General features: G+C 43.7%; 1 pseudogene across 1 annotated transcript; it reads right to left on the bottom strand.

The window, feature by feature from the left end:
• Positions 1–377: 377 nt before the first annotated feature.
• On the bottom strand, positions 378–25,412 carry LOC311136374 (sphingolipid delta(4)-desaturase/C4-monooxygenase DES2-like; annotated as a pseudogene). Its single transcript has 3 exons — positions 24,712–25,412; positions 2,666–2,755; positions 378–458 (listed from the first exon to the last, which is right to left on the bottom strand). The product of its transcript is annotated as a sphingolipid delta(4)-desaturase/C4-monooxygenase DES2-like (transcript).
• Between the last annotated feature and the right edge of the window lie 1,236 nt (positions 25,413–26,648).

The following is a 26,648-nucleotide window of genomic DNA, read 5'->3' as shown; positions in this document are numbered from 1 at the left end:
CCCGTACAGGACTGTGAAGTGGAGAACCTGAGCTCTGACGTCATGTAGAGCATATGATATGATGATATGATATACTTTATTGTCCCCAAGGGGAAATTTGACTTTGACAATAGAGAGTGCTGCTGCTTCCACATAAATACATAAATACATAGAATCAACTGAGAATAACACCCCATCACACACTTCCCACACACACAAATAGTTCATAAGTTCATGTCATGTAAGGCTGTGACTAGGTTGCAGTTCCACATGATGAAGGCCTACAGGCCAGGCTCCAGTCCGTCATTGCCGTCTCCCTCGTCTGCCTTAATGTCTCCCCTGCTGCTAAGCAGTTCAGCCTGTATATGCACCCTATAACGCCTCCTCGATGGCATCAGCTAGAACTCTGTGTTCAATGCATGTGTGGGGTCCGATATGACCTTTCTGGCCTGTATGATGATGGTCTCCTCAAAAATGTCCTGGAGAGAGAAGGGAAGTGTCATGCCTATAATCTTCCCTGCTGTCTTGGTCAGTCTCAAGATTTGGGCTTTGAGCTGCACTGTCAGGTTACCAAACCATGTAACACGCCGTAGCGTAGGATTGACTCAATAGTGACCCTGAGTCGACGCAGGAAGTGTAAGTGCTGTTGGAATGCCTGAGCACACACTCTCCACATGGGGTGCGCCAGCACAGCCCACTGTCAATGTGGACCCCCAGGTACTTGTATGAGTTCACCTGCGTTCCAATTTAGGCTCATCAATGACAAAATCTGACATGCTCAACCCGTACACGGGAGGAAAGAGGCTGTGAGTGGAAAGAGTTAAAGGTATGTTTTTGTGGAGTGATGCTTTATCAATGTATGCTTTAAAATGAACTATATCCCTGGCACATAGGCTTTTTCCTCCTGTCCTTGCCCTCCATCCTCCCACCTGTACATAGCTACAATCCCCCCATGTTATATTGACTTGCTTCATATTTATTTGCATGATGTTTATTTATACTGCATGTTTGACGTTTCATGATGATATTTTGTGTTTTAAGAGATGTTGTGAAGCTTAAAATGCCATAAGAATTTCCCAAGCTTAGGATAATAAAGGACTTCTACACTGAACAAAAATATAAACGCAACATGTAAAGTTTTGGTCCCTTGTTTCATGAGCTGAAATAAAAGATCCCAGAAATTTTCCATACCCACAAAAAGCTTATATCTCTCAAATTTTGTGCACAAATTTGTTTACATCCATGTTAGTGAGCATTTCTCATTTGCCAAGATAATCATTCCACCTGACAGGTGTGGCATATCAAGAAGCTGATTAAACAGCATGATCCAACCAGCCTCACAACCACAGACCACACGTTGTGTGGGCGAGCGGATTGCTGATGTTAACGTTGTGAACAGAGTGCCCCATGGTGGCAGTGGGGTTATGATATGGGCAGGCATAAGCTACAGATAACGAACACAATTGCATTTTATCGATGGCAATTTGAATGCACAGAAATACCGTGGCAAGATCCTGAGGCCCATTATGAGGCCCATTTTTTTTTAAAGGTATCGGTGACCAACAGATGCATATCTGTATTCCCAGTCATGTGAAATCCATATATTACAGCCTAAAGATTTTATTTCAATTGACTGATTTCCTCATATGAATTGTAACTCAGGAAAATCTGTGAAATTGTTCCATTTTGCGTTTATATTTTTGTTCAGTATAATTATAATTCCGATGGGATGACGTGTGCTATAATATGTTACCTGGGCTCTGTTCAGAAGGGTGCAACGTTACAGAACAGTGTAGAACAGATATGATTGTCAGGTAGAATCGTGAATCACGTCAGGTTTATACATTACATTTCTATTTGAATGTTCTGTAACGTTACCTGGGCTCAGTGTTCAGTGAGGTGAAACTTTCAAAATGTTGACTATTTGCTTATCTTTGTATGTCAACAACTATATTTCTTTGAGGCACAACCAGATACATTGGATTGTAGCTTAGGCACATATTTACTTATTGTAACTCAGGATCAGGGAAAATGTAGAATTAAAACTGCTGCCATCTACTTGTAACATCTGTACTCTATAAGAACGATCCAACAATCCATAGGAATTACTACTACTGTAAGAAGTTAGTTCAATATTGTGAGTCTATAAGAATGAGAAGTCTTCAGTGAGTGAGTTATTAATCCAAAAAGGGATTTGATAAATGGGTCATGTTCATTAGGGCACACAAGGGAAACATTCTAAAACCGTTTTGCAACAGAAAACCCTTATTGGACAAGTTCAGGAAGTTCCTCCCTATTTCAGTCAGTTTTTTCCGTTTGGTGCATAATGAACATGACCCAGGAAAGGAATAGATACCTTTTCTGGGGGCTTTGGAGAAAAAAACAATCTAACACTGTCACAACAAAACATTTTAGATTTATTATCAAAGACAAAATATTTGTCATAATTATTTTTTAAATAAATCATACAGTCATCTAGTACCTTTTATTGTACGCAGTTTATAAAATAAATCTGGAGAGCTGGTTTATGGTACATCTAAGGTAACATTACATTCAAAACACAGGAGGAGGGGAGGACGGCTCATAACAATGGCTGGAACGGCGCGAATGGAATGGCATCAGACACCTGGAAACCATGTGTTTGATGTATTTGATACCATTCTACTAATTCCGCTTCAGCCATTACCACGAGCCCATCCTCCCCAATTAAGGTCCCAGAGTACCATGAGTCATGCTGGAGTAAATTATCATAGAACTCTGGAGCCATCTTTTTCACCTGGACAAAAGAGGGATGGAAGGAGAGAGAGAAAAAGAGAGAGTGAATATTAATTAAATGTGAACGGGTGAGAGTGAATAGCATAGCAGTGAGGACTCACACAGAGGATGATAATTGATGGATCCATTAGTAGGATAAAGACACAGTATACAATATACAGCGAGGTCTGTATTCACAAAGCATCTCAGTAAGAGAACTTATCAGTTTAGCCATTTAAATTATAATGAATAAAATTACATGGACAGGGGGGACCTGATCCGAGATCAGCACTCCTACTCTGTGATGCTTTATGAATACAGGCCCTGATCTATAGCTTCAGCCGGTCACTTAAGAAGGTTTTTATCTTTATTTAATAATAATAATAATAATAATATGCCATTTAGCAGACGCTTTTATCCAAAGCGACTTACAGTCATGCGTGCATACATTTTTGTGTATGGGTGGTCCCGGGGATCGAACCCACTACCTAGGCGTTACAAGCGCCGTGCTCTACCAGCTGAGCTACAGAGGACCACTATTTCATGACCTCACGTAAAAGGGATTACCTAAGATTACTCTTTAGAGGAGGGGTCGGCAACAGGCGGACCGCAGGCCAAAACCAAAGTTGTTTTATAAAAAGAAAATCACTGGGAATTCAGCTAAAAATGAGTGTAATTTAGAAAAATCGGTTCCCAAGTATTCCCACAAAAATTTATCAATGTAATCAAGGTATGAACTGATTGTTATTTTCAAATACAACCTCTTTTTGGGCTTAGTTGTGGTCAGTTTGCAGTGTGCAAATTATTATAATTATGTTATGGACACCCAACCATCCACTCCGACAACAAATTGGTCCATGGCTAAATCTAGTTGCCTGCTTTTAGAGGGTGGGGTACATGTTTTGTAAGGCTATCTGTATAAATCACTAGTATACAACTTAACTGATTAGTTGCTTGACCAGTGGAAGAGACAGGTACAGTTCTAGATACCAGTAGAGTTTGAGGAAAGGTGAGGAGTGTCTGAAACATAAAACTTGTCAAATAGAATGTTTAATATCGCAGCATCCATAGTAACTAAAGTCAAGCTCATCTGGGGTCCAACATAAAACATAAGTACATTGTATTTCCAACCACACATGCACACTGTTTTTATCAGTATTGTTGTCTATCACTTGTTTTCTTTGGTGCAAAAAAATCACACAAAAAAATTAAAGTATATATCCATATACAAACACATTACACACTACGGTGTTCATATGTTTTCTGTCTGTTTGCTATAAGCATGAGAGACATGCCTGTAACCAAAAAACACTCCTAACAAGAATGGGCAATACGGTGGAGTTGAACAAGCCTAAAACAAGGGATTCCTGCAGCATTACTCTAAATCCCTCAAACTCAACTCTGGACCTCGAAGCCATTCCCACTGCATTTTTAAAAATTGCTCCCCTCTAATCAGGGACTGAAACTCATATCTAGAGGCTAGCAGTGAGGGATCATTGGATTGGTCTTGTTCTGTAACCACTATGGTTTTGTAACATTTTATTGTGCTTGAAGAGATACAATCCCCTAACTAACTAAATATATATATATATATATATATATATATATATATATATATATATATATACAGTGAGGGAAAAAAGTATTTGATCCCCTGCTGATTTTGTACGTTTGCCCATTGACAAAGAAATGATCAGTCTATAACTTTAATGGTAGGTTTATTTGAACAGTGAGAGACAGAATAACAACAATCCAATCCAAAAAATCCAGAAAAATGCATGTCAAAAATGTTATAAATTGATTTGCATTTTAATGAGGGAAATAAGTATTTGACCCCCTCTTAATCAGAAAGATTTCTGGCTCCCAGGTGTCTTTTATACAGGTAACGAGCTGAGATTAGGAGCACACTCTTAAAGGGAGTGCTCCTAATCTCAGCTTGTTACCTGTATAAAATACACCTGTCCACAGAAGCAATCAATCAATCAGATTCCAAACTCTCCACCATGGCCAAGACCAAAGAGCTCTCCAAGGATGTCAGGGACAAGATTGTAGACCTACACAAGGCTGGAATGGGCTACAAGACCATCGCCAAGCAGCTTGGTGAGAAGGTGACAACAGTTGGTGCGATTATTCGCAAATGGAAGAAACACAAAAAAACTGTCAATCTCCCTTGGCCTGGGGCTCCATGCAAGATCTCACCTCGTGGAGTTGCAATGATCATGAGAACAGTGAGGAATCAGCCCAGAACTACACGGGAGGATCTTGTCAATGATCTCAAGGCAGCTGGGACCATAGTCATCAAGAAAACAATTGGTAACACACTACGCGGTGAAGGACTGAAATCCTGCAGTGCCCGCAAGGTCCCCCTGCTCAAGAAAGCACATATACAGTGGGAAAAAAAAGTATTTAGTCAGCCACCAATTGTGCAAGTTCTCCCACTTAAAAAGATGAGAGAGGCCTGTAATTTTCATCATAGGTAAACGTCAACTATGACAGACAAAATGAGGAAAAAAAATCCAGAAAATCACATTGTAGGATTTTTAATGAATTTATTTGCAAATTATGGTGGAAAATAAGTATTTGGTCAATAACAAAAGTTTCTCAATACTTTGTTATATACCCTTTGTTGGCAATGACACAGGTCAAACATTTTCTGTAAGTCTTCACAAGGTTTTCACACACTGTTGCTGGTATTTTGGCCCATTCCTCCATGCAGATCTCCTCTAGAGCAGTGATGTTTTGGGGCTGTCGCTGGGCAACACAGACTTTCAACTCCCTCCAAAGATTTTCTATGGGGTTGAGATCTGGAGACTGGCTAGGCCACTCCAGGACCTTGAAATGCTTCTTACGAAGCCACTCCTTCGTTGCCCGGGCGGTGTGTTTGGGATCATTGTCATGCTGAAAGACCCAGCCACGTTTCATCTTCAATGCCCTTGCTGATGGAAGGAGGTTTTCACTCAAAATCTCACGATACATGGCCCCATTCATTCTTTCCTTTACACAGATCAGTCGTCCTGGTCCCTTTGCAGAAAAACAGCCACAAAGCATGATGTTTCCACCCCCATGCTTCACAGTATGTATGGTGTTCTTTGGATGCAACTCAGCATTCTTTGTCCTCCAAACACGACGAGTTGAGTTTTTACCAAAAAGTTCTATTTCGGTTTCATCTGACCATATGACATTCTCCCAATCCTCTTCTGGATCATCCAAATGCACTCTAGCAAACTTCAGACGGGCCTGGACTTGTACTTGCTTAAGCAGGGGGACACGTCTGGCACTGCAGGATTTGAGTCCCTGGCGGCGTAGTGTGTTACTGATGGTAGGCTTTGTTACTTTATAATAATAATAATAATAATATGCCATTTAGCAGACACTTTTATCCAAAGCAACTTACAGTCGTGCGTGCATACATTTTTGTGTATGGGTGGTCCCGGGGATCGAACCCACTACCTTGGCGTTACAAGCGCCGTGCTCTACCAGCTGAGGTCCCAGCTCTCTACAGGTCATTCACTAGGTCCCCCTGTGTGGTTCTGGGATTTTTGCTCACCGTTCTTGTGATAATTTTGACCCCACGGGGTGAGATCTTGCGTGGAGCCCCAAATCGAGGGATATTATCAATTATGTCTTCAATTTCCTAATAATTGCTCCCACAGTTGATTTCTTCAAACCAAGCTGCTTACCTATTGCAGATTCAGTCTTCCCAGCCTGGTGCAGGTCTTCAATTTTGTTTCTGGTGTCCTTTGACAGCTCTTTGGTCTTGGCCATAGTGGAGTTTGGAGTGTGACTGTTTGAGGTTGTGGACAGGTGTCTTTTATACTGATAACAAGTTCAAACAGGTGCCATTAATACAGGTAACGAGTGGAGGACAGAGGAGCCTCTTAAAGAAGAAGTTACAGGTCTGTGAGAGCCAGAAATCTTGCTTGTTTGTAGGTGACCAAATACTTATTTTCCACCATAATTTGCAAATAAATTCATAAAAAATCCTACAATGTGATTTTCTGGAGAAACAAAATCTCAATTTGTCTGTCATAGTTGACGTGTACCTATGATGAAAATTACAGGCCTATCTCATCTTTTTAAGTGGGAGAACTTGCACAATTGGTGGCTGACTAAATACTTTTTTCCCCCACTGTACATGCCCATCTGAAGTTTGCCAATGAACATCTGAATGATTCAGAGGAGTACTGGGTGAAAGTGTTGTGGTCAGATGAGACCAAAATTGAGCTCTTTGGCATCAACTCAACTCGCTGTGTTTGGAGGAGGAGGAATGCTGCCTATGACCCCAAGAACACCTTCCCCACCGTCAAACATGGAGGTGTAAACATTATGCTTTAGGGGTGTTTATCTACTAAGGGGACAGGACAACTTCACCGCATCAAAGGGACGATGGACAGGGCCATGTACCGTCAAATCTTGGGTGAGAACCTCCTTCCCTCAGCCAGGGCATTGAAAATGGGTCGTGGATGGGTATTCCAGCATGACAATGACCGAAAACACACGGCCAAGGCAACAAAGGAGTGGCTCAAGAAGAAGCACATTAGGGTCCTGAAGTGGCCTAGCCAGTCTCCATACCTTAATCACATAGAAAATCTGTGGAGGGAGCTGAAAGTTCGAGTTGCCAAACGTCAGCCTCGAAACCTTAATGACTTGGAGAAGATCTGCGAAGAGGAGTGGGACAAAATTCCTCCTGAGATGTGTGCAAACCTGGTTGCCAACTACAAGAAACGTCTTACCTCTGTGATTGCCAACAAGGGTTTTGCCACCAAGTACTAAGTCATGTTTTGCAGAGGGGTCAAATACTTATTTCCCTCATTAAAATGCAAATCAATTTATAACATTTTTGACATGCGTTTTTCTGGATTTTTTTGTTGTTATTCTGTCTCTCACTGTTCAAATAAACCTACCATTAAAATTATAGACTGATCATTTTCTTTGTCAGTGGGCAAACATACAAAATCAGCAGTGGATCAAATACTTTTGTCCCTCACTGTATATATATATATATATATATACAGTGGGGAGAACAAGTATTTGATACACTGCCGATTTTGCAGGTTTTCCTACTTACAAAGCATGTAGAGGTCTGTAATTTTTATCATAGGTACACTTCAACTGTGAGAGACGGAATCTAAAAAAATCCAGAAAATCACATTGTATGATTTTTAAGTAATTAATTTGCATTTTATTGCATGACATAAGTATTTGATACATCAGAAAAGCAGAACTTAATATTTGGTACAGAAACCTTTGTTTGCAATTACAGAGATCATACGTTTCCTGTAGGTCTTGACCAGGTTTGCACACACTGCAGCAGGGATTTTGGCCCACTCCTCCATACAGACCTTCTCCAGATCCTTCAGGTTTCGTGGCTGTCGCTGAGCAATTCAGCACCCTCCAAAGATTTTCTATTGGGTTCAGGTCTGGAGACTGGCTAGGCCACTCCAGGACCTTGAGATGCTTCTTACGGAGCCACTCCTTAGTTGCCCTGGCTGTGTGTTTCGGATCGTTGTCATGCAGGAAGACCCAGCCACGACCCATCTTCAATGCTCTTACTGAGGGAAGGAGGTTGTTGGCCAAGATCTCGCGATACATGGCCCCATCCATCCTCCCCTCAATACGGTGCAGTCGTCCTGTCCCCTTTGCAGAAAAGCATCCCCAAAGAATGATGTTTCCACCTCCATGCTTCACGGTTGGGATGGTGTTCTTGGGGTTGTACTCATCCTTCTTCTTCCTCCAAACACGGCGAGTAGAGTTTAGACCAAAAAGCTCTATTTTTGTCTCATCAGACCACATGACCTTCTCCCATTCCTCCTCTGGATCATCCAGATGGTCATTGGCAAACTTCAGACGGGCCTGGACATGCGCTGGCTTGAGCAGGGGGACCTTGCGTGCGCTGCAGGATTTTAATCAATGACGGCGTAGTGTGTTACTAATGGTTTTCTTTGAGACTGGGGTCCAAGCTCTCTTCAGGTCATTGACCAGGTCCTGCCGTGTAGTTCTGGGCTGATCCCTCACCTTCCTCATGATCATTGATGCCCCACGAGGTGAGATCTTGCATGGAGCCCCAGACCAAGGGTGATTGACCGTCATCTTGAACTTCTTCCATTTTCTAATAATTGCGCCAACAGTTGTTGCCTTCTCACCAAGCTGCTTGCCTATTGTCCTGTAGCCCATCCTAGCCTTTTGCAGGTCTACAATTTTATCCCTGATGTCCTTACACAGCTCTCTGGTCTTGGCCATTGTGGAGAGGTTGGAGTCTGTTTGATTGAGTGTGTGCAGTTAATACAGGTAATGAGTGGAGAACAGGAGGGCTTTTTAAAGAAAAACTAACAGGTCTGTGAGAGACGGAATTCTTACTGTTTGGTAGGTGATCAAATACTTATGTCATGCAATAAAATGCAAATTAATTACTTAAAAATCATACAATGTGATTTTTTGGATTTTTGTTTTAGATTCCGTCTCTCACAGTTGAAGTGTACCTATGATAAAAAATTACAGACCTCTACATGCTTTGTAAGTAGGAAAACCTGCAAAATCGGCAGTGTATCAAATACTTGTTCTCCCCACTGTACAGCTGTGGAAAAAATTAGGAGACCACTGCACATTTTTCTTAAATCAGCATCTCTACATGTATGACAGCCATTCCATTCCAGTGTCTGTTGAATTCCAACACAGGCACACCTCATTCTACTGAATTAGGTACTGATTAGGTGATCACATGAACCAAATCTTATTTAACGAGGAAAAGTATAAAAACCACTGCTGTGGTCATCACTATCCTCTTGCAATAGGACCAGCTTGATGGCAAAAACAGTGCTAATAGTCAGGGACGGCTTGTTCAATAGGGCGATATGGGCGACGCACTGCCAAACGGGAAAAGGAAGGGATTTTTTTTCTAATCAATTATATCACAGCAACAGCAGTTATCAGTGTTCACGTCTGATCTGCCAGCCACTAAATGTCAAATCAGGCTAAAGTCGTGCTTCAAATGGCCCCGCCCGTTTTTTGGGCGATTTCAGTCAGGTTGAAAATCGCCCAGAAGTCTCTCATAGCCTGTCATGTAAAATCTATTTTTTTCACATTTCAAAGCTTTCAATACATTCTCTATGGGTGTCTGTGGGCATGCACTTACGCGCTTTCGTCATACGTGACGTAACGTTGAACGTAACTAAGACAATGGCGGCTAGCAGCGTCTATGTTGCGACCTGCAGTGTGGCGTTATTTTATGTTTTTAATTTGTAGACTTAGTTTACAAACATTCTGCAAACATTCTGCTTTGGACTGATCTTCGGTTTTGGACTGATCTTGTTGATCGTGTACATACCCGCTACGAACGGACTAAATAATGAAAACGCTGCTGGCAGCGGAATCCCAATACAGCTGGGAGACTTGGCTGGATGACAGAGTCCCGGACAGAGAGGTGGAGCCGGCCGGCTTCACCCTGGTCAGAGCGGACCGCGATCCTGGTAAGAGAGCGACTCTGTACCCCGACATTGAACTGCTTTCTGTGTCATTGAACCTTACTATTGTTGATAAAACAAGTTTACTGGAGAACGGAGACCAAGTAGAGACTTTTGGACAAGGTGGATAATTGTATAATATAAGGCAGTTTATTCAGAGGTAAAGATATCTGGAATCGCGTGCACGGACCCGTTCGTCAAACTCGTAGGGAGTTTATCAGAAGAGCCCCTAAACATTGTGTGCTGACATTTTATACAATAAAATGAAGTAGGTTGAATCTAGTAGTTCTGATCTTCTGATTGGTCCTGATGAGTTGGGCGAGGTCACCTCCAGGCTAGTGTCACTGTTGCATTGGCTCTGAGTCGGGTTCTCTGTCTTCAGATGTTCAGCCTAAGAGAAGAGGATTTGTGTGTGTGTGTGTGTGTTTGTTATCAGTGTGTGTGTGTGTGTGTGTGTGTGTGTGTGTGTGTTTGTTATCAGTGATGATGTGTGTGTGTGTGTGTGTGTGTTTATCAGTGATGATGTGTGTGTGTGTGTGTGTGTGTGTTTATCAGTGATGATGTGTGTGTGTGTGTGGGTGTGTGTGTGTGTGTCCTCAGGGCAAGAACTTGTGAGTTGGAAGAACTGAGAGACCTATGGCGTGGGTGTTATCCTTAGCCACCTGCTGACAAGATAGGACTCTTGTTCATTGTATTGAATACAAAGGCCCAACACAAAATGGGTCATGCACAAGATTTTAGTCAGACCAAGCTATAACATTATATATTTACTACGACAGTACATTCAACCAAAAGCTAATATAACAAAGGCATCAGAGATTATTTATAATCTGTCACAGAAACTGGAATCCATCTCCCCAGATCAGTCAATAAATGCTTCTGGTATTGACTTATATGCTGCCCCTGTCTTCATGTTGTTGCTGGACATATCTTTTTTAAAATGTGTGTAGGTCACCTAAATCATCAGAAAAATTGCCCCTCCTGAGAATTTTTTCAGGAGCCGCCACTGCTAATAGTACCTCAAAAGTAATATGAATCAAAACATAACTATTGAACATGCCAAAAGAGTTGAAAAGGAAAGTTTTGAGTGAGGAAAAGAAGGGTTCAATTCTGGCTTTACTGGCAGAGGGATACAGTGAGCGTCAGGTTGCTTCCATACTTAAAATTTCAAATACGGTGTTTCATAAGAACAAGGTCAAGCAGCAGACATTGGGGACAACAAAGCCACAGACCGGCAGAGGGCGAAAACGACTCTCTACTGACCAGGATGACCGCCAACTCATTCAAATGTCACTCAACAATCATAGGATGACATCAGGTGACCTACAAAAAGAATGGCAAACGGCAGCTGGGGTGAAGTGCACAGCGAGGACGGTTCGAAACAGGCTCCTAGGGGCAGGGCTGAAGTCGTGCAAAGCTAGAAAAAAGCCCTTCATCAATGAGAAGCAAAGAAGAGCCAGGCTGAGGTTTGCAAAAGACCATAAGGATTGGACCGTAGAGGACTGGAGTAAGGTAATCTTCTCTGATGAGTCCAATTTTCAGCTTTGCCCAAAACCTGGTCGTCTAATGGTTAGACGGAGACCTGGAGAGGCCTACAAGCCACAGTGTCTCGCACCCACTGTGAAATTTGGTGGAGGATCGGTGATGATCTGGGGTGCTTCAGCAAGGCTGGAATCGGGCAGATGTGTCTTTGTGAAGGATGCATGAATCAAGCCACGTACAAGGTTGTCCTGGAAGGAAACTTTTTTTGCTCTGACATTGTTCCCCAACTCTGAGCTGCGCTTCAGCTCACAGACGGATGGTCTGACATTCTCCTGTAGAATTCTCTGATACAGAGCAGAATTCATGGTTCCTTCTATTAAGGCAAGTCGTCCAGGTCCTGAGGCAGCAAAGCATCCCCAAACCATCACACCACCACCACCATGCTTGACCTTTGGTATGATGTTCTTACTGTGGAATGCAGAGTTTGGTTTTCGCCAGACATTACTGGAACCATGTCGTCCAAGACAATGATCCAAAACACACAATCAAGTCTACATGAAAATTGCTAAAAAGCAACAAATTTGAAGTTTTGGAATGGCCTAGTCAAAGTCCAGACCTAATCCCAATTGAGATGTTGTGGCAGGACTTGAAACAAGCAGTTCATGCTTGAAAACCCACACGTCACTGAGTTAAAGCAGTTCTGTATGGAAGAGTGGGCCAAAATTCCTCCACAGCGACGTGAGAGACTGATCAACAACTACAGGAAGCATTTGGTTGGAGTCATTGCAGCTAAAAGTGGCACAACCAGTTACTGAGTGTAAGGGGGCAATTACTTTTTCACACAGGGGAATTGAAATAAATATGTAATTGTTGTGTTATTTGTTCACTTATGTTCCCTTTATCTAATATTAGGTTTTGGTTGAAGATCTGATAACATTCAGTATCACAAATATGCAAAAGTAGAAAAATTAGAAAGGGGGCAAATACTTTTTCATAGCACTGTATATATATTTTTTACAGTATTAGTGGTTGCTGGCAGTGGCTAGGTAAACAAGTCTTAAGCAGGGATTGCAGTCTCTCCCCCCCATAGACTGCTTTCAACGTAAGGACACAAATATCACATTTTGTAATTTGGCTGAACTGCCCCTTTGATGCTTACTGGGTGAGCTGGTTTTATGACAAGGCAAGAGTCACAACACTGTTGGTTGGAGCAACCATACACCCTTTATTCCTCCTTATACCCTGTCAAATCAAATTGTATTTGTCACATGGTTTGTAGACAACAGGTGTACAGTGCCTTGCAAAAGTATTGAACCCCCTTGCGTTTTTCATGTAATAGACATACACAAATTAGTGAAATGAAAAAAATAACTTGTTTCAAAAAATTCCAAAAAATAAATAACGGAAAAGTGGTGCGTGCATATGTATTCACCCCATTTGCTATGAAGCCCCTAAATAAGATCTGGTGCAACCAATTACCTTCAGAAGTCACATAATTAGTTAAATGAAGTCCACCTGTGTGCAATCTAAGTGTCACATGATTTGTCACATGATCTCAGTATATATACACCTGTTCTGAAAGCCCCCAGAGTCTCCAACACCACTAAGCAGGGGCACAACCAAGCAACTGGCACCATGAAGACCAAGGAGCTCACCAAACAGTTCAGGGACAAAGTTGTGGAGAAGTACAGATCAGGGTTGGGTTATAAAAAAATATCCACAACTTTGAACATCCCACGGAGCACCATTAAATCCATTATTATTATTATACTCACTAACTGTAAGTCGCTCTGGATAAGAGCGTCTGCTAAATAACTAAAATGTAAATTATAAAAGAATGGAAAGAATATGGCACCACAACAAACCTGCCAAGAGAGGGCCGCCCACCAAAACTCACGGACCAGGCAAGGAGGACATTAATCAGAGAGGCAACAAAGAGACCAAAGATAACCCTGAAGGAGCTGCAAAGCTCCACAGCGGAGATTGGAGTATCTGTCCATAGGACCACTTTAAGCCGTACACTCCACAGAGCTGGGCTTTACAGAAGAGTGGCCAGAAAAAAGCCATTGCTTAAAGAAACAAATAAGCAAACACGTTTGGTGTTCCCCAAAAGTCATGTGGGAGACTCCCCAAACATATGGAAGAAGGTACTCTGGCCATCAAGGAAAACGCTATATCTGGCGCAAACCCAACACCTCTCATCACCCAGAGAACACAATGTTTTTCATCGGCAGGGAAACTGGTCAGAATTGAAGTAATGATGGATGGCGCTAAATACAGGGAAATTCTTGAGGGAAACCTGTTTCAATCTTCCAGAGATTTGAGACTGGGACGGAGGTTCACCTTCCAGCAGGACAATGACCCTAAGCATACTGCTAAAGCAACACTCGAGCGGTTTAAGGGGAAACATTTAAATGTCTTGGAATGGCCTAGTCAAAGCCCAGACTTCAATCCAATTAAGAATCTGTGGTATGACTTAAAGATTGCTGTACACCAGCGGAACCCATCCAACTTGAAGGAGCTGGAGTAGTTTTGCCTTGAAGAATGGGCAAAAATCCCAGTGGCTAGATGTGCCAAGCTTATAGAGACATACCCAAAGAGAAGTTCTGTTTTTTTGTCTTATTTCTTGTTTGTTTCACAAAAAAATATATTTTGCATCTTCAAAGTGGTAGGCATGTTGTGTAAATCTAATGATACAACCCCCCAAAAAATTAATTTTAATTCCAGGTTGTTAGGCAACAAAATAGGAAAATGTCCAAGGGGGGTGAATACTTTCGCAAGCCACTGTTGACTAACAGTGAAATGCTTACTTACGGGTTATTTTCCAACAATGCAAAGTTAAAATAGATACAGTACTAGTCAAAAGTTTGGACACACCTACTCATTCCAGGGTTTTTCTTTATTTTTTACATTGTAGAATAATAGTGAAGACATCAATACTATGAAATACACATATGGAATCATGAAGTAACCAAAAAAGTGGCTATATACAGGGAGTAGAAAATAACATGGCTATATACAGGGAGTAGAAAATAACATGGCTATATACAGGGAGTAGAAAATAACATGGCTATATACAGGGAGTAGAAAATAACATGGCTATATACAGGGAGTAGAAAATAACATGGCTATATATAGGGAGTAGAAAATAACATGGCTATATGCAGGGAGTAGAAAATAACATGGCTATATATAGGGAGTAGAAAATAACATGGCTATATATAGGGAGTAGAAAATAACATGGTGTCACGCTCGTTTAAGGACAGGTCGGACCAAGGCGCAGCGTGATATGCATACATGTTTATTATAACGAATAAACACAACGACAAAACAACAAACTAAACGAACCGTGAAGTCCAAGGTAGACACAAACAACATACCTTACACGGAACAAGATCCCACAACCCACTAGTGCCAATAGGCTGCCTAAGTATGGTCCCCAATCAGAGACAACGAGCTACAGCTGCCTCTGATTGGGAACCACACCGGCCAACATAGATCTACACATAATAGAACTACAACATAGAATGTATATATCAAAGAATATACACACCCTGACTCAACATATAAGAGTCCTGTCACGATCGTCGGGAACAGAGGACCAAGGCGCAGCGTGGAAGGTGAACATACTTATTTAATGATACACGAACAAAACGATAACGTGACGTCCTTGGTTACAATAAACACACCAACACGGAACAAGATCCCACACCCCACTGTGGCAAACAGACTGAATAAATATGGTTCCCAATCAGAGACAACCAGCAACAGCTGACACTAGTTGCCTCTGATTGAGAACCACTTTGGCCAACCTAGAAACACAACAACTAGAATCGACAAAGGAAACTCACACCCTGGCTCAACATACAAGTGTCCCCAGAACCAGGGCGTGACAGTACCCCCCCCTAAAGGCGCGGACTCCGACCGCGCCAACCAAATACCACAGGGGAGGGACCGGGTGGGCACTCCGCCTTGGCGGCGGATCCGGCTCCGGGCATGATCCCCACTCCCTCTCTAACCCCCCAAAGTACCCCTGGTCCGGTCTGGCCCTACTGGCCGGAGCTGGACCGAACACTGGTGGAGCGGATTGCTCCAGCTCCAGCGTGGACCAGCTGACCGGTGCCGGACCTGGCACCGGTGGAACAGGCACGGGCCGTGCCGGACTGACGAGGCACATCACTGGCTTGGTGTGGGGAACAGGCCGGGCCGGGCTGGCGACGCGCACCACTGGCTTGGTGCGGGGAGCAGGAACAGGCCGGGCCGGGCTGGCGACGCGCACCACTGGCTTGGTGCGGGGAGCAGGAACAGGCCGGGCCGGGCTGGCGACGCGCACTCCTGGCTTGGTGCGTGGAGCAGGAACTGGCCGGGCCGGGCTGGCGACGCGCACCACTGGCTTGGTGCGGGGAGCAGGAACTGGCCGGGCCGGGCTGGCGACGCGCACCACTGGCTTGGTGCGGGGATCAGGAACGGGCCGGATCGGACTGGTAACACACCCCAGTACTTCTCGCCGTGCCTCTACACTTTCCTTCCCCTTTAATACCAGTGGCCCCCGTAACCTGGCGGCCTCCTCTGCCAACCCGTTGGACCGCTCTATCGCGGCCTCCTGCTGCCCCGTCGTGAGCCCCCCCCTAAAAAATTTCTGGCCGGCTCTCCTCTTGGACCAGGCCTCCATGTCTCTAGCCAGACACTCACTCCACTGCTTCAAAGTCCAACCTCTCTGCTCTTCACTTGGCTTGGCCCAGTCGAGACTCTTACTCCACTGCTCCAACGTCCAACCTCTCTCCTCTTCACGCTGCTTGGTCCAGTTATGGACCTTCTGGTGGGATCTTCTGTCACGCTCGTCGGGAACAGAGGACCAAGGCGCAGCGTGGAAGGTGAACATACTTATTTAATGATACACGAACAAAACGATAACGTGACGTCCTTGGTTACAATAAACACACCAACACGGAACAAGATCCCACACCCCACTGTGGCAAACAGACTGAATAAATATGGTTCCCAATCAGAGACAACCAGCAACAGCTGACACTAGTTGCCTCTGATTGAGAACCACTTTGGCCAACCTAGAAACACAACAACTAGAATCGACAAAGGAAACTCACACCCTGGCTGTGTCCCCAGAGCCAGGGCGTGACAAGTCCCCTGAGTCAGGGCGTGACACATGGCTATATATAGGGAGTAGAAATTAACAGTACTGAGTCGATGTGCAGGGGTACGAGGTAATTGAGTTAGCTATGTACTGTAAATATAGGTAGGGGTAAAGTGACTAGGCAACAGGATAAATAATAGATAGTAGCAGCAACGTATGTGCAAAAAAGTTAGTGAGTTGGTGCAAAAAGGGGTCAATGCAGGTAGTCCGGGTAGCCATTTGATTAGCTATTTAGCAGTCTTGTTTAACAGTCTTATGGCTTAGGGGTAGAAGCTGTTCAGGGTCCTGTTGGTTCCGGACTTGGTGCACTGGTACCAATTGCCGTGCTGTAGCAGAGAGAACAGTCTGTGGCTTGGATGGCTGGAGTTTTTGACAATTCTTTGGGCCTTCCTCTGACACCGCCTGGTATAGAGGTCCTGGATGGCAGGGAGATCGGCCCCAGTGATGTACTAGGCCGTACACACTACCCTCTGTAGCGCCTTGTGGTCGGATGCCAAGCAGTTCCCATACCAAGTGGTGATGCAGCCAGTCAAGATGCTCTCGATGATGCAGCTCTATAACTTTTTGAGGATCTGGGAGCCCATGCCAAATCTTTTCAGCCTGCTGAGGGGGGAGAGGCATTGTCGTGTTGGTGTGTTTGGACCATGATACATCCTTAGTGATGCGGACACAGAGGAACTTGAAGTTCTCGACACGCTCCACTACAGCCCCGTCAATGTGAATGGGGGCGTGCTCGGCCCTCCGTTTCCTGTAGTCCACGATCAGCTCCTTTGTCTTCCTGACGATGAGGTTGTTGTCCTGGCACCACACTGTCAGGTCTCTGACCTCCTCCATACAGGCTGTCTCATCGTCGTCGGTGATCAGGCCTACCACCGTTGTGTCGTCGACAAACCTAATGATGGTGTTGGAGTCTGAGCTGTAGTCAATGAACAGCATTCTCACGTAGGTGTTTCTTTTGTCCAGGTGGGAAAGGGCATTGTAGGTGTAATAGACATTGCGTCATCTCAAATGAAATCAAATCAAATTTTAGCAGATGTTATTGCGGGTGTAGCGAAATGCTTGTGTTCCTAGCGCCAACAGTGCAGTAGTATCTAACAATTCACAACAATGCACACAAATCTAAAAGTAAAAGAATGGAATTAAGAAATATGTCAATATTAGGTTGAGCAATGTCGGAGTGGCATTGACAAAAATACAGTAGAATAGAATACAGTATATACATATGAAATGATTAAAGCAGTATGTAAACATTATTAAAGTGACTAGGGTTCCATTATTAAAGTGACCAGTGATTCTGTGGAACTGTTGGGGCAGTATGCAAAATGAAGTGGGTCCAGGGTGTCTGGGATGATGGTGTTGATGTGAGCCAGCCTTTCAAAGCATTTCATGCCTATAGATGTGAGTGTTACGGGTCGATAGTCATTTAGACAGGTTACCTTGGTATTCTTGGGCACAGGGACTATGGTGGTAGGCTTGAAACATGTACAGTTGAAGTCGGAAGTTTACATACACCTTAGCCAAATACATTTAAACTCAGTTTTTCACAATTTCTGACATTTAATCCTAGTAAAAATTCCCTGTCTTAGGTCAGTTAGGATCACCACTTTATTTTAAGAATGTGAAATGTCAGAATAATAGTAGAGAGAATGATTTATTTCTGCTTTTATTTCTTTCATCACATTCCCACTGGGTCAGAAGTTAACACACTCAAATAGTATTTGGTAGCATTGCCTTTAAATTGTTTAACTTGGGTCAAACGTTTCAGGTAGCCTTCCACAAATTTCCCACAATAAGTTGGGTGAATTTTGGCCCATTCCTCCTGACAGAGCTGGTGTAACTGAGTCAGGTTTTTAGGCCTCCTTGCTCGCACACACTTTTTCAGTTCTGCCCACACATTTTCTATAGGGTCGAGGTCAGGGTTTTGTGATGGCCACTCCAATCCCTTGACTTTGTTGTCCTTAAGCCATTTTGCCACAACTTTGGAAGTATGCTTGGGGTCATTGTCCATTTGGAAGACCCATTTGTGACCAAGCTTTAACTTCCTGACTGATGTCTTGAGATGTTGCTTCAATATAGCCACATACTTTTCCTTCCTCATGATGCCATCTATTTTGTGATGTGCACCAGTCTCTCCTGTTGCAAAGCACCCCCACAGCATGATGCTGCCACCCCGTGCTTCATGGTTGGGATGGTGTTCTTCGGCTTGCAAGCACCCCCTTTTTCCTCCAAACATAACGATGGTCATTATGGCCAAACCGTTCTATTTTTGTTTCATTAGTTCAGAGGACATTTCTCCAAAAAGTACGATCTTTGTCCCCATGTGCAGTTGCAAACCGTAGTCTGGCTTTTTTATGGCGGTTTTGGAGCAGTGGCTTCTTCCTTGCTGAGCGGCCTTTCAGATTATGTCGATATAGGACTAATTTTACTGTGGATATAGATACTTTTGTACCTGTTTCCTCCAGCATCTTCACAAGGTCATTTGCTGTTGTTCTGGGATTGATTTGCACTTTTCGCACCAAAGTACGTTCATCTTTAGGAGACAGAACACGTCTCCTCCTGAGCGGTATGACGGTTGCGTGGCCCAATGGTGTTTATACTTGCGTAGTATTGTTTGTACAATTGAATGTGGTACCTTCAGGCATTTGGAAATTGCTCCCAAGGATGAACCAGACTTGTGGAGGTCTACAAATAAATTTTCTGAGGTCTTGGCTGATTTCTTTTGATTTTCCCATGATGTCAAGCAAAGAGGCTCTGAGTTTGAAGGTAGGCCTTGAAATACATCCACAGGTACACCTCCAATTGACTCAAATGATGTCAATTAGCCTATCAGAAGCTTCTAAAACCATCACATCATTTTCTGGAATTTTCCAAGCTGTTTAAAGGCACAGTCAACTTAGTGTATGTGCATTTCTGACCCACTGGAATTGTGATACAGTGAATTATAAGTTAAATAATCTGTCTGTAAACAATTGTTGGCAAGATTACTTGTGTCATGCACAAAGTAGATGTCCTAACTGACTTGCCAAAACTATAGTTTGTTAACAAGAAATTTGTGGAGTGGTTGAAAAGCGAGATTTCAACTGTAGGTATTACAGACGGTCAGGGAGAAATTGAAATTGTCAGTGAAGACACTTGCCAGCTGGCCAACGCATGCTCTGAGTACGCGTCCTGATAATCCGCCTGGCACTGCGGCCTTGTGAATGTTAACCTGTTAAAGTTCTTACTCACATTGGCTACTTGACAAGATGGCGCCGACAGACATGGTCACCCTGTTCCTAGCTCCTAAATATCTTTGCAGTATTTTGTGTGTGTGTTATTTCTTACATTATTTGCTCAGAACATTTCTTTCATTATTACCTACAGCCAAAAATAACTTTTGGATATTAGATTGGCTGTCACTCACCAGCATTTCGACCAGAAATTAGACTTTCCTGAATTGGATCCTTTTTTCGCACACCCAGAAGCATTTCCACTCATCCCAGGGGCTGCTCCAAGACGCACTCTGACTCAGGAGGCTTGCAATACCATCCACCACTTCCGAGTATATTACTTGCTAATGTTCAGGGTGAGGATCTCCTTCCAGAGAGACATCAGGGAATCGTGTCTCTCACTAGATATACTTTACCCGTCTTATGGTGTGATTGTGGCAACGTACAGGAACTCAAGTCCTTTTGTTTTCCTGATTTGGAATAGATCACTATCAAATGCCGACCACATTACCTCCCTAGAGAATTATCTTCGGTCATCGTCACGGCCTGTATATTCCCCCTTAAGCCGGCACTGTTACGGCTCTCAAGGAACTACACGCATATCCCGAGGCCGCATTTATCGTAGCTGGGGACTTTAATAAAGCAAATCTGAGGAAAATGCTACCAAATTTTATCAACAAATCTAATTTTATTGGTCACATACATTTTTTTAGGGTGTTTCTAGCTCAAACAGTGCAGTAATATCTAACAGGTGATATCTAACAAATTCACAACATATACCCAATACACACAAATCTAAGTAAAGCAATGGAATTAAGAATATATATGGATGAGCAATGTCAGAGCGGCATAGACTAACATACAGTAGAATAGTATAGAATACAGTATATGCTGTACATATGAGATGAGTAATGCAAGATATGTAAACATTATTAAATTGACTAGTGTTCCATTTATTAAAGTGGCCAGTGATTTCTAATCTATGTATATAGGCAGCAGCCTCTAATGTGCTAGTGAAGGCTATTTAACAGTCTGATGGCCTTGAGATAGAAGCTGTTTTTCAGTCTCTCGGTCCCAGCTTTGATGCACCTGTACTGACCTTGCCTTCTGGATGATAGCGGGGTGAACAGGCTGTGACATCGGGTGCTGTAGGTGTCCTGGAGGGCTGGTAGTTTGCCGCCAGTGATGCATTGGGCAGACCACACCACCCTCTGGAGAGCCCTGCGGTGATACAGCCTGGCGGGATGCTCTCAATTGTACATCAGTAAAAGTTTGTGAGGGTTTTAGGTGCCAAGCCAAATTTCTTCAGCCTACTGAGGCTCTGTTGCGCCTTCTTCACTGTCTGTGTGGGTGGACCATTTCAGTTTGTCAGTGATGTGCACGCCGAGGAACATGAAGCTTTCCAGCTTCTCCACTGCTCTCCCGTAGATGTGGATATGGGGGTGTTCCCTCCTTTGTCCTCTGCTGTTTCCTGAAGTCCACGATCATCTCCTTTGTTTTGTTGACGTTGAGTGAGCACCACACTCCCTGTAGGCTGTCTCGTCATTGTTGGTAATCAAGCCTACTACTGTTGTGTTGACTGCAAACTTGATGATTGAGTTGGAGGTGTTCATGGCCACGCAGTCATGGGTGAACAGGGAGTACAGGAGGGGGCTGAGCACGCACCCTTGTGGGGCCCCAGTGTTGAGGATCAGCGAAGTGGAGGTGTTGTTTCTTACCTTCACCACCTGGGGGCGGTCCATCAGGAAGTCCAGGACCCAGTTTCACAGGGCGGGGTTCGTAGCCAGGGCCTTGAGCTTAATGATGAGCTTGGAGGGTATATGGTGTTGAATGCTGAGCTATAGTAAATGAACAGCATTCTTACATAGGTATTCCTCTTGTCCAGATGGGATAGGGCAGTGTGCAGTGTGATGGCGATTGCATCGTCTGTGGATCTATTGGGGCGGTAAGCAAATTGAAGTGGGTCTAGGGTTGCAGGTAAGGTACTACGGGGCGATAGTCATTTAGTTCAGTTACCTTTGCTTTCTTGGGCACATGGACAATGGTGGCCATCTTGAAGCATGTGGGAACAGCAGACTGGGATAGGGAGAGATTGAATATGTCCGTAAACACACCAGCCAGCTGGTCTGCGCATGCTCTGAGAACGCGGTTAGGGATGCCATCTGGTTAACACACTTAAATGTTTACTCACATCGGCCACGGAGAAGGAGAGCCCACAGTCCTTGGTAGTGGGCCGCGTCGGTGGCACTGTGTTATCTTCAAAGTGGATCGAAGAAGGTGTTTAGCTTGTCAGGAAGCAAGACGTCGGTATCCGCGACATGGCTGGTTTTCCTTTTGTAGTCTGTGATTGTCTGTAGTGTAGACCCTGCCACATACGTCTCGTGTCTGAGCCATTGAATTGCGACTCCACTTTGTCCCTATACTGACGTTTTGCCTGTTTGATTGCCTTGCGGAGGGAATAACTACAGTGTTTGTATTCTGCCATATTCCCAGTCACCTTGCCATGGTTAAATGCGGTGGTTCGCGCTTTCAGTTTGCGCGAATGCTGCCATCTATACACAGTTTCTGGTTAGGGTAGGTTTTAATAGTCACAGTGGGTACGACATCTCCTATACACTTCCTGATAAACTCAGTCACCGTGTCAGTATATATGTCGATATTATTCTTTGAAGCTACCCGGAACATATCCCAGTCCGTGTGATCAAAACAATCTTGAAGCGTGGATTCCGATTGGTCAGACCAGTGTTGAATTGTCCTTAGCATGGGTACTTCCTGTTTGAGTTTCTGCCTATAGGAAGGGAGGAGCAAAATGGAGTCGTGGTCAGATTTGCCGAAAGGAGGGCGGGCGAGGGCCTTGTATGCATCCCGGAAGTTGGAGTAGCAGTGGTCGAGTGTTTTAGCAGCGTGAGTACTACAGTCGATGTGTTGATAGAAATTCAGCAAACTTTTCCTCAAATTTGCTTTCTTAAAATCCCCAGGTACAATAAATGCAGCCTCAGGATATGTGGTTTCCAGTTTGCATAGAGTCCAGTGAAGTTCTTTGAGGGCCGTCGTGGTATAGGCTTGAGGGGGGATATACACGGCCGTGACTATAACCGTAGAAAATTATCTTGGGAGATAATACAGTCGCCATTTGATTGTGAGGTATTCTAGGTCGGGTGAACAAAAGGACTTGAGTTACTGTATGTTATCACAATTACACCATGAGTCGTTAATCATAAAACATACACCTCCGCCCTTCTGCTTCCCGGAGAGATATTTATTCCTGTCTGCGCGATGAACTGAGAACCCAACTGGCTGGACCGACTCAGACAGTATATGCCGAGAGAGCCATGTTTCCGTGAAGCAGAGTATGTTCCAATCCCTGATGTCTCTCTGGAAAGAAACCCTCGCCCTGAGCTCGTCAACTTTATTATCCAGAGACTGAACAGTAGCGAGTAATATACTTGGAAGCGGTGGGTGGTGTGCACGCCTCCTAAGTTGGACTAGAAGGCCGCTCCGAGTACCTCTCCTCCGGCGTTGTTTTGGGTCGGCCTCTGGAATCAGTTCAATTGCCCTGGGGGGTGCGAACAAAGGATCCGCTTCGGGAAAGTCGTATTCCTGGTCGTAATGCTGGTAGTGCTGGTGAGTTACCACCGCTCTGATATCCAATAGTTCTTCCCGGCTGTATGTAATAACACAAACAATTTTCTGGGCTAATAACGTTAGAAATAATACATACAAAAACAAAATACTGTAAAGTTACCTAAGAGCAAGGCAGCCCTCTCTGTCGGTACCATTTTCTATAGCCCAGTGATACTGTTACAAGTTGACACAACCTTTTCATTTCCAAAATTTCTATTTGGACCTAGAGATATGTCAGGGGGTTTCTTATTTACTGTTCTTTTGGGTGTCACGCATCCTCCATAGTGACTGCTGTACACAAATGGTATAGCCACACCTCTGTGTAGTCACTTTTTCAGTATCTATTGTCCCTTTGATGTCGGTCTGTCAGCATTGCCCTTTTCACACAGAAAAAGCAGCAAAACCACAGAAAATCCAGACACCACTGCTCCCCACCAATTTGCAGCTTCTGTGCCTGTATTAATAAAGCGTCTCTGAGTAGGAGTTCTGATCTGGGATCAGTTTAGCCTTTTAGTTCCTAATAAATAAGATTAAATAGACAGGTGGGGGCCAGATCACTCCTACTCTGAGACAATTTACAAATCCGGGTCTTGAATCGTTCACAATTTTCAGTTTGGAATACCATCAAGGTTTAGTGTTGCATGCCATGTGACTGATATGAGACAGCTATCATAGTGGCAAGGAGTTTGTCCTGACCCGAATGGCCAAGAAAAACTCCTGGCCCTAGTGATATTGCGTGCACATTAGCCGATAGAAAACAGCTGTTGCTACATATCACCAGTGATATCCTACATGAGTTCAAATTCTATATCAACCACATCATACATCACCATCATTCACATCCAGACTGGTTTTAATACTTGGGGAATCATTTTCAAATACTTTATATGTGCCTGTTTGAGCTTGCCTGGCTTAATAAACCAATAGAAAAGTTCCAAAACTGCAGTTTATTTGAAAGGATATTAAGTATTTGAGCCCAGGCCAGTTCATATCCTACATCAACTACATCCTACAAAATCAGTCAGATTATCCTACATGAAAAGTCAGTTACCTGAGGAAGGCGGCTGCCGGGCATGCTGGGAAAGCCATGGTGCTCCATGTGGTAGCCCACGTTAAAGGTGATATAGTTGATGAGTACGTCTTGATTCTGCTCAGGTACATGTAATGTTCTGCAATAAAGTGCCCCAATATCGGGTGCAGTCCCATACACAACAGCGAGCCTGTTATCAGATAGACCAGATGCGATGCTTCCAGAAGTACACTATAAGCGTGTCGAAGGCTAGCTGCACTGTTAAATTCAACAGCTCGAGCCTGCCGATGGGCTTGGGGTTGACCACCAGGGGGTAGAATAGTGGCTGCAGGAAGAGCCCAAGGACCGTGCGGGCGGAGGAGCTGAATAGGGGAGCCTCCAGATGGGTTCAGGACGTCCACGTCATGCCCATGGCCACCCGGATAGCAGTGGTGGTCCACGTGGTACTTATTGAAGATGATGGAGTAGGGCCCACCAATGGGTAGGTTGGCAAAGATGCCAAAGAGGCGGTTGTACATAGCGTCCTTAGTGCCGAAGACCACATTGTGAGAGATATTGTAGATGGCGAACGTGATGGAGTGGTTGATGCAGCCGCTGAACATGTAGGCCCAGAATACGAGGCACTTCCTGCTGAGGTCACAAACCAGGAAGTCGCAGAGCACCTGAGTCAGGACCATGGTCATCACCACCCACTTGAACTGAGGATCGGGGCCCATCAAGGTCTTGATCTTGGGGGAGAGAGGGAGGAAAGGAGGAGGAAGGTGTGTGGAGGAAATGATGAAAGAATGGAGACAAATTGAGGTACAGTATTACTTTTACACTAGTCTCTCGTGACACCCTTAACATTATAATATAGCCGATTTGAGTAGCTGATTTGGTTCTGGCTGCCATGATTTACTTTTACATCGAGTTGGCAGAAAAAAATAGTAATTGACTCCTTATTCATATCATCTAAAATTTCTAAATGGTGCATATTTCAATCAGAGTAATCTCAAAGTCACATTGGCCAACAGAGCCATACGATGGCTCCAAAATCTGTACAGTGGGCTAAACGTGCATCAAAATTATGGGACTACAATTTAGGAAATAAAACTTAAATGGACCTAATAGTGTGACTTTTTGTCTGGTTAGAGCCAGAGAATCAACATTATGCAAATAAAGAAGCTCCAATTTAAAAGTGTAGGGCTGGCGGGATCTGCATTTCCTTGCCTTGATCCCAAATTATGCTAGACTAGGTGGTTGCACCTGTTTCGGTCATGACTGTATACTCTGCCTCAAAGCCAATATTTGGTAACACTTAATTTTAAGGGGTCCTTATTACAGTGTAATTAAATATGTGATTACATTGTAACAGTTATGGTGGTAATTGCAGTCTGTAATTACAGAAGTATAACAACAAATGCTTGTTACCATGCTTGTTACAAATGGGCAAGTTTAGTTTCTTCTCAGCTGCATCTGATTCCGTATTAACTGTCACAAGGTTGTAATCTCTTGTGGACAGATGAGCTGGGGGTCCGAGATTACAAAGGTTGGAGGCTCAATAGGCTCTAACTACCTACCCGTGAATTTGCACTCTTCAAATTCTCCACTCAATGTTGTTGCTAGCACTTGACCCCCAAAAGTGTACCATCTGGGTTAACTTGGTTGAGTTTACAAAAACAGATCAGATATAGGTCAACCTCACTGACTGGTGTCTACCATACGGGTTTCATCCCAGATTGTAATAAAACAAATAATTTATAATTAATATGTATGTTAACGTTAGCCATTATGACAACCTGAACCTCCTTGCCATCCAAGTGAGAGGATAAACCCACAAGTACACCACAGAGTACAAGTAATATCTGCATAAGTACAATGTAGTTACTAGGTGTTACATAGGATTTAGCTACTTAAAATGGAGTGTATTTTGAGGGGTAATTACTTGCAATTAATGTGTACTTATATAGTACGTTACC

This window comes from Coregonus lavaretus (assembly GCF_964263955.1).
Source record: "Coregonus lavaretus genome assembly, chromosome: 10".
Taxonomy (NCBI): Eukaryota; Metazoa; Chordata; class Actinopteri; order Salmoniformes; family Salmonidae; genus Coregonus; species Coregonus lavaretus.
Note: the sequence above shows the minus strand (reverse complement) of the source record. Positions and strands in the feature narration are given on the sequence as shown.